Here is a 19,003-nt window from a genome sequence, read left to right as displayed (position 1 = left end):
TTCCTCACTGAGACTCTAGCACGTGGTTGTCCTGTACCTGCTTGATCACTCCCAGTGCTAGGGAGCTCTCTGCCCCACACTGTGGCTTTTTGACCTCTGGGAAGCTTTGTGGTTTAGAAGGCTCTTTCTCATTCAAAGCTTCCAACCAGAGAGAGCTTCCTGGAGCCGGTGGCAGAGTGGTACTTTGTGGAGCTATCTAAATTTAAGGATGGGAAAGTTTTCTGGGCTATGAAGCCAGAGTGTCATTGCTGGACATCAGAGGCAGAAGAGACATACCTAAGATTTTAGCCATGAGAGATTTTAGCCTCCAGACTCCAACCTCTTTATTTCACAGCTGAGAAGACAGCTCAGACAGGGCCTGGCTGGTACGACGGCCCAGTCTGTCATCGGGCAGAACCTGGATGGGAGGCCAGCCCATGGGGTGATGCTGCCAAGGCCTGCATTGCCACTCAGTTCTCCTCTTGTCCTGTGTCCTCCTGAACCAGAGCAGGCAGGAAGAGCAGCTGGGACCGTGGTGCCAGGTCTCCTATGAGGACCCCATGGTGGCAGGCCTTGGTTGACTAGACGATTTCCATGTCCCAGGTCTCCTATGAGGACCCCATGGTGGCAGGCCTTGGTTGACTGGACGATTTCCACTGTGTTTATACCTCACAGTCTCCTCTCTCCCTTTAGACCTCAAGCTTGCATTGTCTTTTGTGAATTCTAGCACCTGCCCCCCCTCTTTTCCTTCCTGAGGTTCTGCCCAGAAAATACCACATACTGGTCATTCTAGACCCATTCATTGCCTGAGCAGGGCTTTGAGCTCACTAGTGCTATCAGTATTTTACAGCTGAGAATGCAGGCTTGCTGACTGGCCATTGCCTGAAGGTCTCCCAGGTTGGGAGGGTCGAGTTGGGGGGCTGTCACGTACCCCTTTCCACCATGTCACAATGTTTCCTTCTAACACATGCAAGCATGTTGTAAAATGCCTGAGACAGTGTATCTGGTCTCCCTGCCTGCATTAAGAGCGCCTCTGCCAACCTCCCTCCCACTTCCCTCTACTTAATTTTATCATCTTAAGAGTCCAAAAGAACAAAATGTCCCCCCTCCACCGCACCATATTTCAAAGGGCTATAAATAGGACAGTTAGTGGTGGCACTCTGGGTCACATCTGCCAGGGACAGACTTTATATGATGTCAGCCGTGTCCTTGGGTCCAAGGGTTCCATGGTTAATAGTTTTCTTTCTCCCTTCCTTCCTGTTTTCATTCCTTCTTTTCCTCCCTCCCTTTCTTCTTTGTTTTCTGTATCCTGAAAGTCTTGCTTAAAAGTAAATAGTTATGCAGCCTTCATTAGGTGAGGCTGCCTAGAAGACAAACAGGTCCACGTTTCACAATTTCTCCCAGATCCGAGAAAGGAACGCAACTCCGAGCAGACAGAACAATGCATGCTGAGCCCAGAGGACAGCTGTACAGCCTGCCAGCATCTCACTCCTCTGAAAGCAAATTCAGTCCATCCAAGAGCAAGGCGAGGGGGAGAAGACAGGCTCTGGAGTCACCAGGCTGGCAGTTGATCAGTGGTGAGATCTGAGGCAAATGACTTCCACGTCTGAGCCCAGTGTCACACACTGTGCTCCCGGGGTGACGCCAACTCATCTTCCTGGGTGAGAGTTGAGATTTAGAAAAAAGCAGGGGTTGGTTGGGAACAGCCCCAGAGAAGAGACGGCCTTCAAGCTGGGACTAGGAAGATGGTGGGCCCTTCTGACAGCAGCAGTGAGGCTGAAGAGAGCACCCCGTGGAGGAACCCACTGCCCAAGCCAGGCACCTGCCCACTCCTGTGACTGGAGGGAAGAGGTGGGAAAAAGGGCAACATGGAGGCCCCAGTTGGGTGGGTCCTAAATGGCTTGATCCTTTCAGTAATGTGCAAGCAAGATTCCTTTTCCTTCCTGCAGAACAGGATTTCATCAGACCCCTGATGTTTTAGGAAAATCATGTGGCCCAGGTTCACAGTGGCTGGAAGGGCAAGACCGAATGTCCCATAGATGGTACGGGCGGGAGTCACTGTGAGCCGCATTTGGAGTGTTTGCTCCAATGTGAGAATTGGCAACTTCATCTCTGGGGTTTGAGAACAGATTGCACTACGGTGCTAAGAAACTCCACATAGAAGGTGACTTGGAGATTTTCAGCCTGGTGGCTGAGAGAACTGGGGAGCCATGGATGACAAGAGGGAGTGCAGCCGCAGAAATACACACCAGGGAAGTGAGCTGTTCCTCCCATTACAGACCTACTGGATCTGAGGTGACGGAGATGAACTAAAGCCCAGCCAGCCTGAGATGGGTGAAGAAAAAGCCAAGGCAGAGGCGTGATGCCCAGTTCAATTCTGGAAAGATTGAGCAGTCCCCTGAGGGGGTGGCCTCCTTCTTCCCCAGGCAGCACACACACCAGGCAGGAAATTCCTTCCTTTCCTTTGTCTTCCCAGCCCTCAGAGTGAAGTAGAAAAACCCAGGTAGGCCAGATGCAGCGGCTCACGCCTGTAATCCCAGCACTTTGCGAGGCCGAGGCGGGCAGATCACAAGGTCAGGAGATGGAGACCATTCTGGCCAACATGGTGAAATCCCATCTCTACTAAAAATACAAAAAAAATTAGCTGGGTGTGGTGGCGCATGCCTGTAATCCGCACTACTCGGAAGGCTGAGGCACAAGAATTGCTTGAACCCAGGAGGCGGAGGTTGCAGTGAGCCGAGATTGCACCACTGCATTCCAGCCTGGCAACAGAGCGAGACACCATCTCAAATAAATAAATAAATAAACCAAATAGATGGCTAGACCAGCACTTGGGAGGAAAGCACGTGTTCAATTAAAGTTTCTCCAATCTGAATTAGACCCACGGTAGCAGGTGTGGAGAGGAGGAGGAGGAGGTGATGGCCCAGGAGAAGGTACCCCTGCCTGCTCACGCTGAGCTGGTCCTGGGCAGTCGGTGGGGTCCTAGCCTTCTTGACAATTGACATCCTTCATCCCATGGACTAAGGATGAGAAAGGCCCCATCTCCTTTGATTCACAGTTCTCACTCTCCAGCCTTCAGCCCCTCACCTTCTTACACCTCTACATCCCACTGTCAAGTGTAGAATTTTGGAACACCATTGTCAGAGGGTCAGTGGAATGGATCCACCCCGACCCCTGCAGTGTAAACGTGGCTCATTCATGTCATTTGCTGCAAGGGGCCTGGGGTTGGGGCAGCCAGAGAGCAGACAGATGGTCATGTGCATTCAGGTATCTTCCAGAGTAGCCTGGTGACTTTCAGCAGGTGATTGCAGACTCTGAAAAATGGGTCTAGAATTCAACTCATGCTTGTGGTTGCAAAATTAAATTTTGGAAAAGTATCTGGCACATAGTAGGAGCTCAACAATGCTGAATGGTCCTATTCCCTGAAGACAGAAATCCTCCACCTTTGATGAGAATCGGAAGCCGCTGTACGGCCCTGATGGGGTGCATCTTGTGGAAGGACCCAGTTCCAGGGCGCTCAGTGCATGGAGTCTGCAGAAGCAGTAAGGCCCCAGACGCCTCTCTGTACCCTTCTCCCATGTACGTCTTGCTCCTGACCCCCTTAGCACCCTGCTCACTGGGTCCTTCTGGACCCTCACTGTGGGGGCCTCTTAGATTTCCCCAACCTATGTTGTGAACTTTGTTCTAGGACCTGATGTCCAGGCTGTTGGCCATCTCTAGTTTAGTCCTAAGATGGACCCCCAAAGGTGGCACAGATTGCCTGTGGACCTGTTCACTGCATGATCCTAATCACAGCTGACGTTTTCTGAGGGCTCCATGCTTTATACTAAGTGCCCTCAGATGATAACAGAAAGGATACTTGCTACCACTTCTTGACAAGCATACCGGGCACTGTGCTGGGCTCCTGTTTTCTCATTCATTCTCATAACCCCATAAGGTCAGAGACTTTTATTATCCCCATCACCAAAAGAGGAGACCCAGGTGCTGAGTGATGAGATAACTTGCCCAAGACCCTGGTCAGTCAATGGCACAGCCATTGGCCAAGTCATTATTGTGTTTGTCCCTTATGAACAGCAGGCAAAGTGAAGCGCTCGTCCTCGTCTTTCTTCTTCATGACCATCATCAGCATTTCCATGTTACAGATGAGAAAACTTCCAGAGGCACACGGGCAAGGCTGGTGAAGCAGGAGCTGGGATCGAGGGGTTTGGATGTTGAGGTACAGGAACTCATCCTGGGATTGAAGGTGGAGAGAGCCCGAAGTTAGTTGTCTCATTTCTGCTCGTGTTCTGGTTCTGCTGAGTCTGTTCACTGCCCATGTGGTACTGAGAGCTGTTGAGTGGAGCAGGGTAGGCTTTTTATGCAAGCAGGGGGTCATGAACTGGGGTGCACAAGGGGTTGGATGGCATGTGCTTTAAGGTCATATCAACCCTGGCGCCATCTCTGCATTTGAACTCAATATCCTTTGAGGACAAAGGGATATTGTGTTAGAGACAGACGTGGCTTTGAGTCTCATCTCTGCCAATTTCTAGCTGTGTGGTCCTGGGCAAATTACACCCTTTCAGAATCTTAATTTCCACATCTGTGAAATGGGGGTAAAACTACCAGCCCCAGAGGACTGCTGTGAAATCGAATGAAATCATGCACATGAGATGCTTTGCAGGCTGTTTGCTTCATTGTCCATACTCAACTCAGGGTTGCTCTTGTTGATGATAATAGCTCTTCCAGCAAAGCAGCCAGACCTCAGCGATTAGCCTTCAAATTCAGAAATGCACTTCATTATGAGGGATCCTGTGTGTTGAGCCCCTTTCAGAGAGAGAGAGGTTATTTACTTATTCATTTTTTTAATTTTTGAGATGGAGTTGCTCTCTATTGCCCAGGTTGGAGTGCAATGGCACGATCTCAGCTCACTGTAACCTCTGCCTCCCGGTTTCAGGTGATTCTCTTGCCTCAGCCTCCTGAGTAGCTGGGATTACAGGTGTGTGCTACCACATCCAGCTAATTTTTGTACTTTTTAGTAGAGATAAGGTTTCACCATGTTAGCCAGGCTGGTCTCGAACTCCTGACCTAGTGATCCACCCACCTTGGCCTCCCAAAGTGTTGGGATTACAGGCATAAGCCACCATGAGTGGCCAAGAGAGAGGTTATAAGTGAGAGCAGCTTTCGCAGCCTAACAAGTGCGTGTACTTCCTGCCCAAAGTTCTTCTCACTTTTACTTTCAGATCAGCTGAGTTGGCCTCCTGAGTCCCTGGGTCTCCATAGAGGGAAGTGCCGTCACACCCAAAGGGGCTGCACCCTCTGAACGTCACTGCTCAGTTTGCTCACATGCTGGCATGAGCCATGTCATTCCTGGTTCACACCCGGAATTTCTGCACGTAAACCTGGTTCTCGACACGCAGCCCAGCCAACAGCTCTGCTGTGGCCTTCCAGCACTTACACCAGATGTTTCTCGGTCCTCTCCCCATTCCTCACTCACCTCTGTGTCTGCTCTTGCACTTTCCTACTTCTGGGTCAACTGTCCCGTTTGCAAACTGATCTGGTCAGGCTGTCTCAGTCTTGATCTCATTCTCCATCAGTGTCATGTTCCGGATGGGAATCTAGATTAAGAAACCACCCACTTGCACATTCATGATCCTCCCCTGGACACAGTGGTGTGGTTCCTTGCTGGTGGACCTGTGTTCTCTCTACTCATGCAGTGGGCTTTTCTAGGGCAGAGCCGAAAAGTATACTGTTGTCTCCAGCAGGGAGGAACGCAGTGCTTGGCATAGCCCAGGCCAAGGCTCAGACAAAGCTGACGGGAAGTAAACTGCGTTAGTCCCAGAGTTTACAATAGAGTAGAGTTAAGAATTAGTTTATCATTCAGGCTTCACCCTTTATCAGTCATATGACCTTGAGCAAGTTACTTAATCTCCTCAAGCCTGCATTTACTCATCTTCAAAACGGTGGAAATAATAGGACACAGATCCAAGGACGATTGTGAAGATTAACTGAGCTTTTGAGTATTAAAGGGCTTAGTTTAGCAAATGCCGGTAAGTATTTTAAAAATGTTATCTGTTATTACTACTGCTAGTTAAGTGTTATCTGTTATTGCTATTACTGGCATCAAAGTGATTTCGTGTTGTTTTGTATTCACTTTTTTTTTTTTTTGAGGTGGAGTTTTGCTCTTGTTATCCAGGCTGGAGTACAATGGTGTGATCTTGGCTCACCACAACCTCCACCTCCCAGGTTCAAGTGATTCTCCTGCCTCAGCATCCTGAGTAGCTGGAATTAGAGGCATGCACCACCACACCTGGCTAATTTTGTATTTTTATTAGAGACAGGTTTCTCTATGTTGGTCAGGCTGGTCTCGAACTCCCGACCTCAGGTGATCCGTCCACCTTGGCCTCCCAAAGTGTTGGGATTACAGGTGTGAGCCACCGCGCCCCAGCCCAGTATTCACTTATTTTTTAGCAGAGCCCTGCAAAATAGTTGAAGCAGAGACAGTTCCATTTTACCAAAGAGTAAAGTAAAACTCAGAGAAAGGCACTTTTCTAAAATCACACAGCTTGACTTGACCAGTCTCCCCTGGGGCACACCTAGAAGCAGGCCACACTGTTTTGGGTGGAACATGCCATGCCCACAGGCCTCAGAAACGATCCCTGTAATTTAAAAATGCAGAAATAGTATTCAGCCAGACCCAGTGGTAACAGTTATTCAGATGAGTATTTGCATAGAGAGGAAAAGCTATGATATATTAAGCAAACTGGCCCTGCCCCTCCAGGAGTGGTGTCAAGCTTCACTTCTAGTTTGCTGCTCTACTCCAAGAGACACAAAACTGGAGAGCACAGTCTCTTATGAGTTATTGTATTATATTATGCAGTAGAAAGGAGCCTCAGGTGGCATGAGGGGGCTGTGGATGGCAGAAGTGCTAATATGGGCCAAGAAATCATGATTTATGGATTCAGGACAGGAGGAATGAGAACATAACCATGATTTGTTTGACTGGAATTTGTCCTAATCTGTGCTCTAGCTGGAGTAGGTAGACATTTTTCTTGCTTCCAAGTCTCCTGGTTTAAGCCTGGCAGTTCCCTGCTTAGCTCCTAGATTGGTGCTAGTGGCTACCAGTTGGATGGATGGAAAGGAAAGGGATGAATGGGCTGGAGTAGGATGAAAGTAATTAGCTTGGTATTGGGAAGAACTCTGACCCCCGAGTCCGAGGCCCTCTGCCCATGGTCCAGCTGCACTGCTGTCCACTGTTCATAGAGAAGCCACTTCTCTTGGCCTCGGTTTCCTCATTTGTGGTCTTGGAGAGTCACATGAGCTTTTCAGAACCTCTCCAAAAATGGGGACACTTTCTGATTTGTCTTTCTGGTGTGTATGAACACACTTCACAGATGTTTCAGCGGTAAGAGTTTAGTTGTTGCTCTTAACTGGAAGTAACCTTGGAAGGGTGGGGAAATGGGGATTCAATATAGAGAGAGGCATGACAGCAGAACACGAGTGAGAGGAGAACTGGGACATGGCTTTTAGAAAAGATTTGCAGGGCTCCTGTTAAAACCAAAAGGTAAAGAAAGGGTAAGGAGCTCATCAGGCTGTTCCTGGGATCTGGGGCAAGACAGTGGAATAATTGCCTTTCCTCTGCATTGAACACGCCAGTGCTGCAACAGAGAAGCTAAGAAACCAAGGCTGTGGAAGGAAAGCCCCACATGGGGTGCAGTTCTAGTTTTTAAGATAAACCTTCAGGTGGCAAACTTGTCAGTTGGAATTTGGAATCCAATGCAATTGCCAACTTTTTTTTTTCAAAGCCTACTTAAGATCAATGAAAGAATTGGTTCAGGATGTGAGGCGTTGCTTCCAGAGGAGGCTTAGGCTTTAATTGAAGATCACAGTTAGCCACAGATGCCAGGCTATAGAGTCAGAGGCTTCATTCAGAGCAGGGCTCCATGTTTAATCTGATTCATAGATTACCCCCTTCTACCTTATGGCATAGAACAGTTACAGTATATATCCTGACACAGGCATGTATACATGCAGGTTTTTATATTATGAGGATTATCAACTATTCAGTAATGTAACGTACATAAGGCTCAAACTCAGTAATAAGCTTCTGCACAGTCATAAATCAGACAGATACTCACTGATTCTCTGAGATTTATCTGGTTGTTCACCCATTTATTCATGGATTTACTGATCATTATTTAGTGCATCTGAGAGCCAGTGAGAGTGAGAGTGGGGAAATCTAGTGATAAGTGAAACACAGCCCCACTTCCCTACCTCTGAGAGGCTCGGTCTAGTGAAAGCAACCAATGGTAGGATTGAGGTGATGCCTAGTGCTTAGTAAATTCTTGCTAAATGGAGAAATGAATGAATGCACAGATGAATGAAGCCATGGGTGCTTCAAGGTAAGGCCATAACCCAGCTTCAAGTTTGGAAGGGGGTGTGTCAAAGAAAACATCTTAGAAATGTGATACCTATGTTGTTTTGGTCACTCTCTCATTCAAGAAATAGGAATAGAATTTCTCCCACATCCCGGTGGTGTGTAGGGCAGACATGCCCTTGCCTTTATGGAGTTAACGTGGTGGCGATAATGCTTCGTAGGAATGCAAAGAACACTGGAAATTTAGAGGGGCAGTGCCCAGCCTCATCCCCAGAGACAGTGAAGATGTCTCTGGGAAGTGCTGTCTACACTGAAATCTGAAGGATGAGTAGAAAGTACAGAGGGAATGGGGAATGTGTGAGCCAGTGATGCAAGGGAGGGAGGCCGGAGTTACACTTTACAGGGATCCCCCAGCTGCTGCTAAGAGAGGGAGATGGCATTAGAGGCGATGGCTATTGCAAGACTGGCTAGGAGGTGGTGGCAGTGAGCATTGTGCCTTAATTCTCATTTCTGAAAAGAAAGAGTTTCGTTCCTATAGCTTCCCAAGACCCTGAGCCCTAACTGTGCTGGCTGTGGTCACGTTCATGTATCTTCCATGTAAACATCCTGCCCCCATCAGCAGGTGCCAAATAGAATGTGTTTATAGTCAATGCCCACATGGGTTCCAGAACCAGGCAAATGCCTTTAGACAACTCTGGGCTCAGTCAGTCACTAAATGCTATTGTTTCTCCCTCTAAAAGAGCTCTTGAATCTCCCACTCCTCCTTTTAACCAGGGCCCTGCCTTCTGGCCCTCATTATCTCTTTATAGTCACCAACTCAACAGGGGTTGAACTTTCTTCCTAACACACAAATTTATCCTCATATATCGCCATTGCCAGCGGTATAAAGATACCTCAGTGGTTGTATCTGTCAGCTTTCTCTGTGTAACAAACAGCCCCAAACCTTAGTGCCTTAAAACAGTAGACATTTATGATTTCTGTGGGTTGATGGTCTGATCTGCACAGCTTGTGTTGGGCTGATTGCATGTGCTGGCCCATCCACACCCCTGAGGGCTGAACTGGGGTGCCTCAGCCTCTCTCCATATTGTCTGTCATCCTCCAGGGGGCTACCCTAGTCTTGCTAATGTGGCAGAAAAATGATTTCCAGCAAAACCTGAGCATGGTGGCTCATCCCCCGGAGCTTGAGACCAGTCCTGGCAACACAGCCAGACCCTACATAAAATACAAATAATTATCCAGGTGTGGTGGCATGAGCCTGTAGTTCCAGCTACTTGGGAGTCTTAGAGGGAGGATCGCTTGAGCCTGGGAGGTTGAGGCTGCAGTGAGTGGTTGTCATGCCACTGCCCCTCCAGCCTGGGCAACTGAGTGAGACCCCATATCAAAAAACAAAAAACAAACAAACAAAAAAAACAAGAATGATTTCCAGCAGCAAGAGAGAGGAGCTCTTAGACATAAGCACTTTTAAAACCTTTATTTGTGTCACCTTTGCTATTGTACCATTGGCTAAAGCAAGTCTCGTGACCAAACTTCGATTTCCCCCATGCTGGGAAGGGAGGCAAAGCCCCACCGCAGAGTGTGCCTGCAGGTGGCTGAACAAATTGGGGCCATTTCTACAGCAATGGTTTGAGGGATTGAATGGTGATGTTTCCTGTGTGGTCTGTTCTCTGCCACGTACTGCTTTCGTCCTACCTGACAGGTTCACTCGTAAGCTCTCAAAGCCTCAGCTGCCCATCCATAAAATGGGAATAATCCATGGGATCACCTCAGTGATTTCATGAGAGGATCAGATGAGAAAACTGAGCATCTGCACATCTCCCAGTGCTTGGGGCCCAATAAGACTGGAGAGTTTCTATGCTGTTCTTAGCGCCAGATGAAGTCTTTCTTTTCTTTCTCCCTGAGACAGAGTCTGGTTCTGTCACCCAAGCTGGAGTGCAGTGGTGTGATCCCAGCTCACTGCAACCTCATCTCTCAGGTTTAAGCGATTCTTCTGCCTCAGACTCCCGAGTCCCTGGGACTATAGGCATGCACCATGTGCCACCATACGTGGCTAGTTTTTGCATTTTTAGTAGAGACAAGGTTTCACCACGTTAGCCAGGCTGGTTTTGAACTCCTGACCTCAAGTGATCCACCCGCCTTGGCCTCCCAAAGTGCTGGAATGACAGGCATGAGCCACTGCACCCAGCCAGAGAAAGTCTTCAAAAGCCTCTATGTGGCATCAGCCTGATTTATCCTAACCCTGACATCACATTTTCACATTCATGTCTTATGTATTTCTTTTTCTTTTCCCTGTGTTTTGTGTTTTTACTAAACAGCACCTCCTTTGTTTAAAGAGCAGCTAAAAATATCATCTCCTCTTCAAATTCTTCTTCCATACTGAGTTGGTCATTTCTCCATTTTTTTTTTTTTTTTTAGAAAATTACTTAATCTGGCATTAAGAACAGCACAGAAACTCTCGGCTCTGTCTCCCAGGTTGGAATGCAATGGCACGTTCTCGGCTCACTGTAACCTCCACCTCCTGGGTTCAAGTGATTCTCCTGCCTCAGCCTCCCGAGTATCTTGGATTTACAGGTGTGCACCACCATACCTAGCTAATTTTTGTATTTTTAGTAAAGACGGGGTTTCACCAAGTTGGCCAGGCTGGTCACGAACTCCTGACCTCAAGTGATCTGCCTGCCTTGGCCTCCCAAAGTGCTGAGATTACAGGAGCCCGGCCCCTCTGTATCACATTGCCCTGAATTGTTTGTGTATTTTTCTGTTTTCTCCCATTGTGAACTCCATAAGGAGGGGAGTTGTGAGTTACTCACCTTCCTATCCTGGTGTGTGGCTCTGTGCATGGAACAGAATAGGAGTTTGTTTAACAGGTAGTGCTATATAAATAAGTGGGTGTGAGTAGAATAAGTGTTTGAATATCTTTTCCTTATCTTGAGTCATCCTAAAAAGGCAGAGGATGGACTAAGCGTCAAAACTAACTTAAACTTTTCTCCTCTTCCCTTCCAGCTGGTACCATTTTCAGATTTCATCTTCCTTAACGGGAAATGTCAATGAGAGGAAATTAACATCTCCAAGAGCTGCAGTGAACAAACGCTGTGACCTTGGGCCAGGGCAATTCCAATTGGGGACCAGAGGTGGACAGTCACTCAGCCTATGGAGGTAAGTGACAAATCTCTCCCTGGCACGAGTGAGATGTGCTGTCTTTTCTGTTATTTGTTTTTTTTTTTCCCCCATTGATTATGTTCCATGGAGGATATGAAAGTTATTCTCCTGTTTTTTGGTGTCTGAAATATGTCCTGCTTGCCTAGAAATGTGCTATTAAGAGGAGTTCCCATGGAAGGGGAATACAGTGTCCCTCAGGAGAAAGATGCAGACAGTTAGCGTATCTAGCAGCCTTTCTTTTCCCTAAATGGAGAGCTTTCTGAGCTCTCATGAACACTGGTAAGTAAAAACCTGGATTCAAACATCCTTTGATGACAAGTGCCTGTCATCCTGAAGAAGGACTGTCATGACACTCCAGTGTGTATTAGAGCAAGTGTCAGCAAACTGTGGCCTACAGGACAGGTCTGGCCCAGCCTGTCTGTAAATAAAGCTTCACTGGTACCCTGCCATGCTCATTTGTTCAGGTGTCGTGTATGGGTGTTTTCACACCATGACAGCCCCATTGAGTCATTACCATAGAGACCATGTAGCTGTGAAGCCTCACATATTTATTCCCTGGTCCTTAACAGAAAGGTGTTACAATCTCTGGTCTACAGCTGAGCTGTCCACACAGAGCCACTCCATATGGAGATATTGAAATTGTAATTAAAATGAACCAATATGAAAAATTAAGTCCTCAGCCACATCACATTTCATGTGCTTAGTAGCCATGTGTTGCTTATGGATACCCATGGATAGCACAGATAGAGGACATTTTTATCAGTGCAGAGTTAGCTTGGGAAAAACTGACATCACCCTGGATGTGTCACTTCACTCTGCTGGTCTCTAATCCAGCTTGGGCATGATTGCAGTCATTGCAGAAGAAGAAGGAAGGTTGATGTCTGTGAGTGTGTATAGCTATTTTCTGTATGATTATTGGCATATTGGCAAGGACCACTCTCTCTCACTCCCTCTCTCTCATCTAAGAATGGAGTAACTTTTCAAATTTCTTTGGGAGCCATCTTGTGGTCTCTGTATGTGACTCCATGTTAAACAAATCCACTTGGACCTTGGGGTTTATTAGTTTTATTTATACAAGTAAATATGGATGTGAGCTTGAGCCCTTCTGGCGTCACAGGTAGGTCAAGGGCCATGTGGGGCCTCCTCTAAAGGGTAAGAAACAATAGTTTCCATGTTCCCAAGGGGTAAATATACGAGCAAGAGCGATAAGAAACAAGGAGAGGAAGAAAATGAGCTAAAGATATGGCATTCATGAGTCAGACTAATGAGGAAGAATGGAGACAAAAGACAATATGGTTCCTGGCTATGGTCATAGGTTTACTTTGAAGGAACATGTTGAACGAAGTCATGATGCTTGGGAATGTACCACATCTCAGAATTGTGCCGAACACAGGCAGTGCTATACAGTAGACAGGTTGGGGAGAGCCTTGGACCTGGAGCTAGGCTCACCATCTTAGATGGGGCAAGACTGGGGGCATAGCAGGAGGTTCTGCTTGGTGCATTAGCCAGTGCAAGTGGGAATAACAAGGGCTGATCATTGAGATGAACAGTTTGTTTGGAAGAGACCTAAGAAAGAACATAGAAGAGACTCAAGGTGGTCAACAGGTCTGGGCAAAGGCCCCAGGTTAGCATTTAGAAGTTGGGCTTTCTTATCTTTGGGTTACCCAAGCACAAGCAAGAACAGAGCAGAGACTCCACTGATGAGAACGGACCCAATTAATATGCATTCTACACGTCTAGATATGAAATGGCTCCCTGCCTCTTTCTTTTGGTTGGTCTTCAAGCACCTCACCATTACAGAGGAGTGCTATATGCATTTTAAGCAGGCATTTCTATAACCTTCAAACAATGGAAGTTAATGCAGATATGAAGTAATTATAAGAAACACAAATAATAGTATTCATTTTTTAGTTCTTTCTTAGAACCAAGCACATCAAGAATGATGATAATGATGCTGATGATAATAGTGATAATATTTTCTGTCCATTTTCAGCTTATGTGCCAGGTGCACTGTTCTACTAATAATTATTATCATTATTACTACTAATAATTATTATAGCTTTAAATTATTGGGCACATACAATGTACAAAGTAATATATTGATTTTTTTCTCAATCTCATGAACCCAGAACATTCTTTTCCATTTTTAATTTTTAAAAATTGTTTTATTTTTATATAAATGCAAATTTATAGAAAAGTTATAAGAACAGCCAACAAATTCCTGGACTCCCTTCATCCAGGTTTTTAAATGTTCACATTTTATTATGTTTATTTTTTCTTTTTTCTCTACCTTTTTTCCTGAAATCAGAAAGTTGCATCTTAGAATACAATTTTCTAAGTCAGAAACTTAACATTGATTTGAACTATTATCTAACCTTCTGATTTCTTACTCAGATTTCACCAGTTGCCCCAGATAAATTCCTTCATGGCAAAAGAAAAGCCAATTGGCATGTATCTTTCTTGGAAAACTTTCTTAATCTTTTATTTCAACATGTGAACCTTTTTGACAAGTTCAGTCCAGTCATTTGAGAGAATGCCCTCAATTTTGGCTCCTCTGATGTTTCCTTGTGATTAGACTGGCAGGACTAGCCCAGAGATGATGTGTCCTTTTAAGCACGTTGTATCAAGAGGCACCGGCGTGCTTCTCTCCCATTACTGGTGATGTTAGCTTGGATCTCTCAGTTAAGGTGGTGTCTTCCAGGTGTCTCCACTGCCAAGTTACTGTTTCATCTTTGCAGTTAATAGCATCTTATGGGGAGAAGCTCTGAGATTGTATAGATATCTGATTAGTCCTCAGTCTATCAGCCATTAGTTTTAGCATCTCTTGATGATTCTTGCCTGAATAGGTTTATTATTATCATAGTTGCCAAATGGTGATTTTTCTAATGTCACTTTTTTTTTTTCATTTATTAGTTGGTTTCCTACTATAAAGAAGGAATTTTCTTCCTTTGTTTATCTTTTTTTTTTTTTTTTTTTTTTTGAGATGGAGGAGTCACTCTCACCCAGGCTGGAGTGCAGTTGTGCAATCTTGATCTTGGCTCACTGCAACCTCTGTCTCCCGGGTTCAAGCAGTTCTCCTGCCTCAGCCTCCCAAGTAGCTGGAATTATGCGCATTCGCCACCATGCCCAGCTAATTTTTATATTTTTAGTAGAGATGGGATTTCACCATGTTGGCCCCACTGGTCTTGAACTCCTGACCTCAAGTGATCTGCCTGCCTTGGCCTCCCAAAGTGCTGAGATTACAGGTGTGAGCCACCGCTCCTGGCCCTTCCTTTCTTTATTTCAGTGTGGACTCATGGATTTTAACTTTATTCAGTAAGTTGCAGTCTTCTGTTATCATTAGTTATTTTGATATTTATGTTGCCCCAGATCTGTCCACTAGGGCCTGGCTCCAGTCTCTGACATTTCTCCATCGTAATTTGAGCACTGCTTCCTTGCGGTCACAGAAAGATATTCTAGCCTCATCTTGTACTCTCCTCACCTCAGCGGTGCAATCAACATAAGAGTGAATTTAGAAACCAAGATCTGGCCACTAGGTGTGCTCATTGCTCCTGGGGTGGCATTGCTTCTAGGCCCTCTGAGCAGACACAACTGGGGTGTGTGTGTGTGTGTGTGTGTGTGTGTGGTGTATCACACAGGCACCCACATTTATATACATACATATGCACATTCACATGTACATACATACATCATTCAGATTATTTTCAAATTGATGTATCTATATATTAAAATCACCTTTGAGTTCACACTAATGATGCTAGAACATTCTGTAAATTCACGTCTATCTGAAGGATGCTGAACAGTCATCCTCTGCCTCTCAACACTACCACCAACGATATTTATTAAACCATGTTCAGGCCCAGTTTCAGACTCTTTTCCTTGCTGTTACTTCTAACATCAACTTAGTGGCCCAAGTACAGATGAGCAAACTGAGACCCTGAAAAGCTAAATAACTTGTGCAAAGTTATACAGCTGGTAAAGCAGCAAGCTTATAGCGAGCACCTGTTTGCCCCTTGGCTTTTGATCAAAAGGCCTAGGGAGACACCTCTGTCTCAGGACAGAGCTACCCTGCTGACAGCAGCGTCTGGCCCTCACAGTGCAGGCCAGCCAAAACATGTGGACCATGTGTATGGTCTGCACCACTCAGATGGAGTCCTGTTAGGAGGTGTGTGTAGAGGCACTTGGTGCTGTGTCAATTGCATGTGGGAGAGTTTCTGTGGGAATGTGGGACTGCCGTCCTGTCCTTGTGAGGGCCTCGATCAGGTTGAGGGTGTGATCACAGAACCAGGCCTCTCTGCAGAGGGAGCATTTCCTCTCTTGCAGGGCGGTTTCCTGGGAGAGCTGCTTAAGTGTGGAGGCCTTAACTTAAATATGTTTTTATCGCCAGCTCCTGGCAAACATGCAGATTGTGTACTAGATAAATGCTGATTTCAGGCAGGCATTGACAAGCATTTCTGAGCTTCCTCTGTGCCAGGCACTGCTCTAATCAAAGATCCTAGCTAGGGGTGAGGAAGAGGAAGAGATCCACAGTAAAAAAAAAAAAAAAAAAATATATATATATATATATATATATATATGATATGGGCAGGGGCTCCTGAGGCAGGGCGCAGCATGGATGTGGTGGTCAAGGAGGGTCTCTTCCAGGCAGAAAATGTTTCTAGAACATTCCTTGGTTTCTAGAACCAAGTCACATGACTGACAGGAGAAAGCAAACAGGGAGATGAGAAGGAGAGCAGGGTCTGTTGATCAAAGGACAGGCAGGGACAGACTCAGTCCTGTTCAGGGGCTGTGGCCTCCCCCTAGAGAACCAGGCCTCTTCCTTCTGGGCAGTGTCACTTGGGCAGACACTCTCCCTTGGAGCTGAAGCATTTCCTCCAACAACAACAAAATGTTATCAGCTGGCCCAGAGGCCGCCTGCAGGCCAGGGCACTCTGATTAGATAAGAGGACATCCTGGCAGTCGTTAGCTATACTGATGGGCAGCAGGGAGGTTCTGTTGGAATTTCCGTTGCTGATAACCTTTAAAAAAAGAGCAGCAGTGGCAGAAACAGGGTTTGTTTGGGGTGAGAGGTGGGGGAGACTTGGGAGCACTCTGGAGTATCTAAAAGGCTGATGGGGAGAGAAGGATTAGCGGATTAATGTGTAGAGGGTGATTTTGAGGATGGATCCGAGGGGCATAAGTGAAATGAAGAGGGAGACAGTTTCTCATTAAGGCTGTTTTTCCTTTCTTCTTATTTATTCATTCATTTAGCAAATACTCACTGAGTGCCTTCCAGCTCACTGGCACTTGGCTCAGCACTGGAGGTAAAACAGATGAAAGCTATGTCCTCAAAATGTGAATAACTTATTTATTTCCTTATTTTATTTTCTTATTTATTTTGAGACAGAGTCTCATTCTGGCACCCTGGCTGGAGTGCAGTGATGCCACCATCATGGCTCACTGCAGCCTCGACCTCCCGGGATCAAGCGATCCTCCTGAGTTGCTGGAATATAAGCACGTGCCACCATGCCTGGCTAATTTTTATATATTTTTTGTAGAGATGGGATTTTGCTATGCTGCCCAGGCTGGTCTGGAACTACTGGGCTCAAGCGATTCACCTGCCTCAGCCTCCCAAAGTGTTAGGATTTCAGGTATGAGGCACCATACATGGCTGATGATGATAATTTAATGGGAGAAACAGACCAATTAGTAAATCAGTGGTATGTTTAGGTGCAGTTCTAAACTGTACCTAAACTTCAGGACTGTGGATCCTGAAGCTTATACAGTTTGGGAGTCCTCTTTAAGGAAAAATGATACAAAGTTATGATTTTAAAATAAAATGCAAGTCCTAGATAAGTGGGGTGTAGCCGAGGGACCGGCGCTTCAGCTTTCTGGACGCACTCTGGTTCTTTGCCGGGTTTGCGAGCTGCAGCATCAGCCAGTGCCTTCTCTTACTTAGCGCCTGGTGGGTGAGCTGGCCACAAGGGGACCTGGCAGTGGGAATCCCGGTGCTCCATGGTACAGTGAACTTACTTGCCTTCTGGATCCTCTGAGTCCTTGTGCTTGGGCTCACGGAATAGGGCTAAAGAACTTCGTTCTTCTTGGTTCTGCTGGGATTTTCAAAGGCACTTTCCTTGCAGTTCTGCAGGCTGACATGTGATCCCACTTCAGGGACTGCATTCTCTGGAATCAGCTGAGCTCCAGGAGTCCTGGGGCGGGTGGAGTGTTTGTGAGCACTCTTGCAGGGCTGGCTGTGGCTCTTCAGCCTTTCTAACAACCCCCCACATCTAGATTTCACCCCACAGCCTCCCTGAGAGCCAGCTGCTGTCATTCCCTTTTTTACTGATGATGAGACCCAGGCACAGACTGGTTAAGTAATTTACAATCACACAGCTAATAAGTGGAGGGCTGTGCTTTGAAGGCTTACAGTGTCTCCAGAGCCAGCTAATAAGTCGGGTGGGGAGGGGGCTGCACTTTGAAGACTTAACATGTCTCCAGAGCCCAGTCTACTTGCTGCCTCCCCATCATCCTCACTGCATAATTCCTTTAAGTAATATGATAGATATGCACACAATGTCAAGATTAAGAGATGGGCTAAATCCAGTACAGCCGCAGAATGGAATAATATGTGTTTGAGCCACACAAGAAGGTTTTAACCAGGACAGTGGAATGCTCTGATTTTAGGTGTAAAAGTGGGAAGTCTAATTATGAATACACAGAAAAAGGAATACCAAGTGCTAACAGTGCTTGAATTCTCTCTCAGCCTTTTGCACCCTCTCCTGGCCAGCTATCACAGATTCACTCACTCACACATGCATTCAATAGTGTTTTGTTTTGTTTGAGACCGAGTCTCGCTCTGCCTAGTCTGGAGTGCAATGGTGCAATCTCAGCTGACTGCAACTTCCACCTTCCGGGTTCAAGTGATTCTCCTGTCTCAGCCTCCCAAGTAGTTGGAATTACAGGCATGTGCCATCATGCCCAGCTAATTTTTGTATTTTTAGTAGAGATGGGGTTTCACCTTTTTGGCCACTTGTAACCTCAGATGATCCCCCGCCTCGGCCTCCCAAAGTGTTGGGATTACAAGCATGAGTCATTATGCCCCACCATGCAATAGGTTTTATTTATTCAGTGTCTTTTACATGCTGAGTGCTGGGGATACAGCAGCAAAAAACAGAAACGTGGTTTCTGTTGTCATGGAACTTAGTCCGGCCTGCCGTTTGCTCCTTCTGCCTATATTTTCTCCCTCCAGCTTTCACTAGAGAGATCTTTGGGAAGCCCTCCAGGGTTCCCCAGTGCCCTCAAACCCAGCGCCTCCCTGCCCGTATTGTCTTATGTATAAAATGGACCAGAAAACACATAGACCTTCCAGACTTCAGAGTGTAGCTCTTCTCAGCTGTTGGCGAGAGGCTTTGCAGTCACAACTTTCATCATTACCATCTTCTAGAAAGGTCAGGCACCTGACAGCTGAAACCATGGCAGCTGGTAACAAACAGAAAGAGCCCTCCCTGGGCACTCAGAGATCCAAGACAGCCGGGCCCT

At 46.4% G+C, this 19,003-nt stretch overlaps 1 protein-coding gene across 9 annotated transcripts in view; it reads left to right on the top strand.

Annotated features, from left to right (window-relative positions):
• ST3GAL1 (ST3 beta-galactoside alpha-2,3-sialyltransferase 1) overlaps window positions 1–19,003 on the top strand; it is a 166,671-nt gene that overhangs the window by 15,093 nt on the left and 132,575 nt on the right. For all 9 annotated transcript variants that reach the window (XM_064384620.1, XM_064384621.1, XM_064384618.1 and 6 more), the window contains exon 2: window positions 11,330–11,482. The gene's annotated coding sequence lies outside the window, so the exon portion shown is untranslated. The remainder of the gene's footprint in view (window positions 1–11,329; window positions 11,483–19,003) is intronic.

The sequence above is a fragment of the Aotus nancymaae genome, unplaced genomic scaffold (assembly GCF_030222135.1).
Source record: "Aotus nancymaae isolate 86718 unplaced genomic scaffold, 86718_ANA_hifiasm-v0.15.2.pri h1tg000036l, whole genome shotgun sequence".
Taxonomy (NCBI): Eukaryota; Metazoa; Chordata; class Mammalia; order Primates; family Aotidae; genus Aotus; species Aotus nancymaae.
The sequence above is the reverse complement of the archived record's forward strand: the minus strand, read 5'-3'. Positions and strand labels throughout refer to the sequence as shown.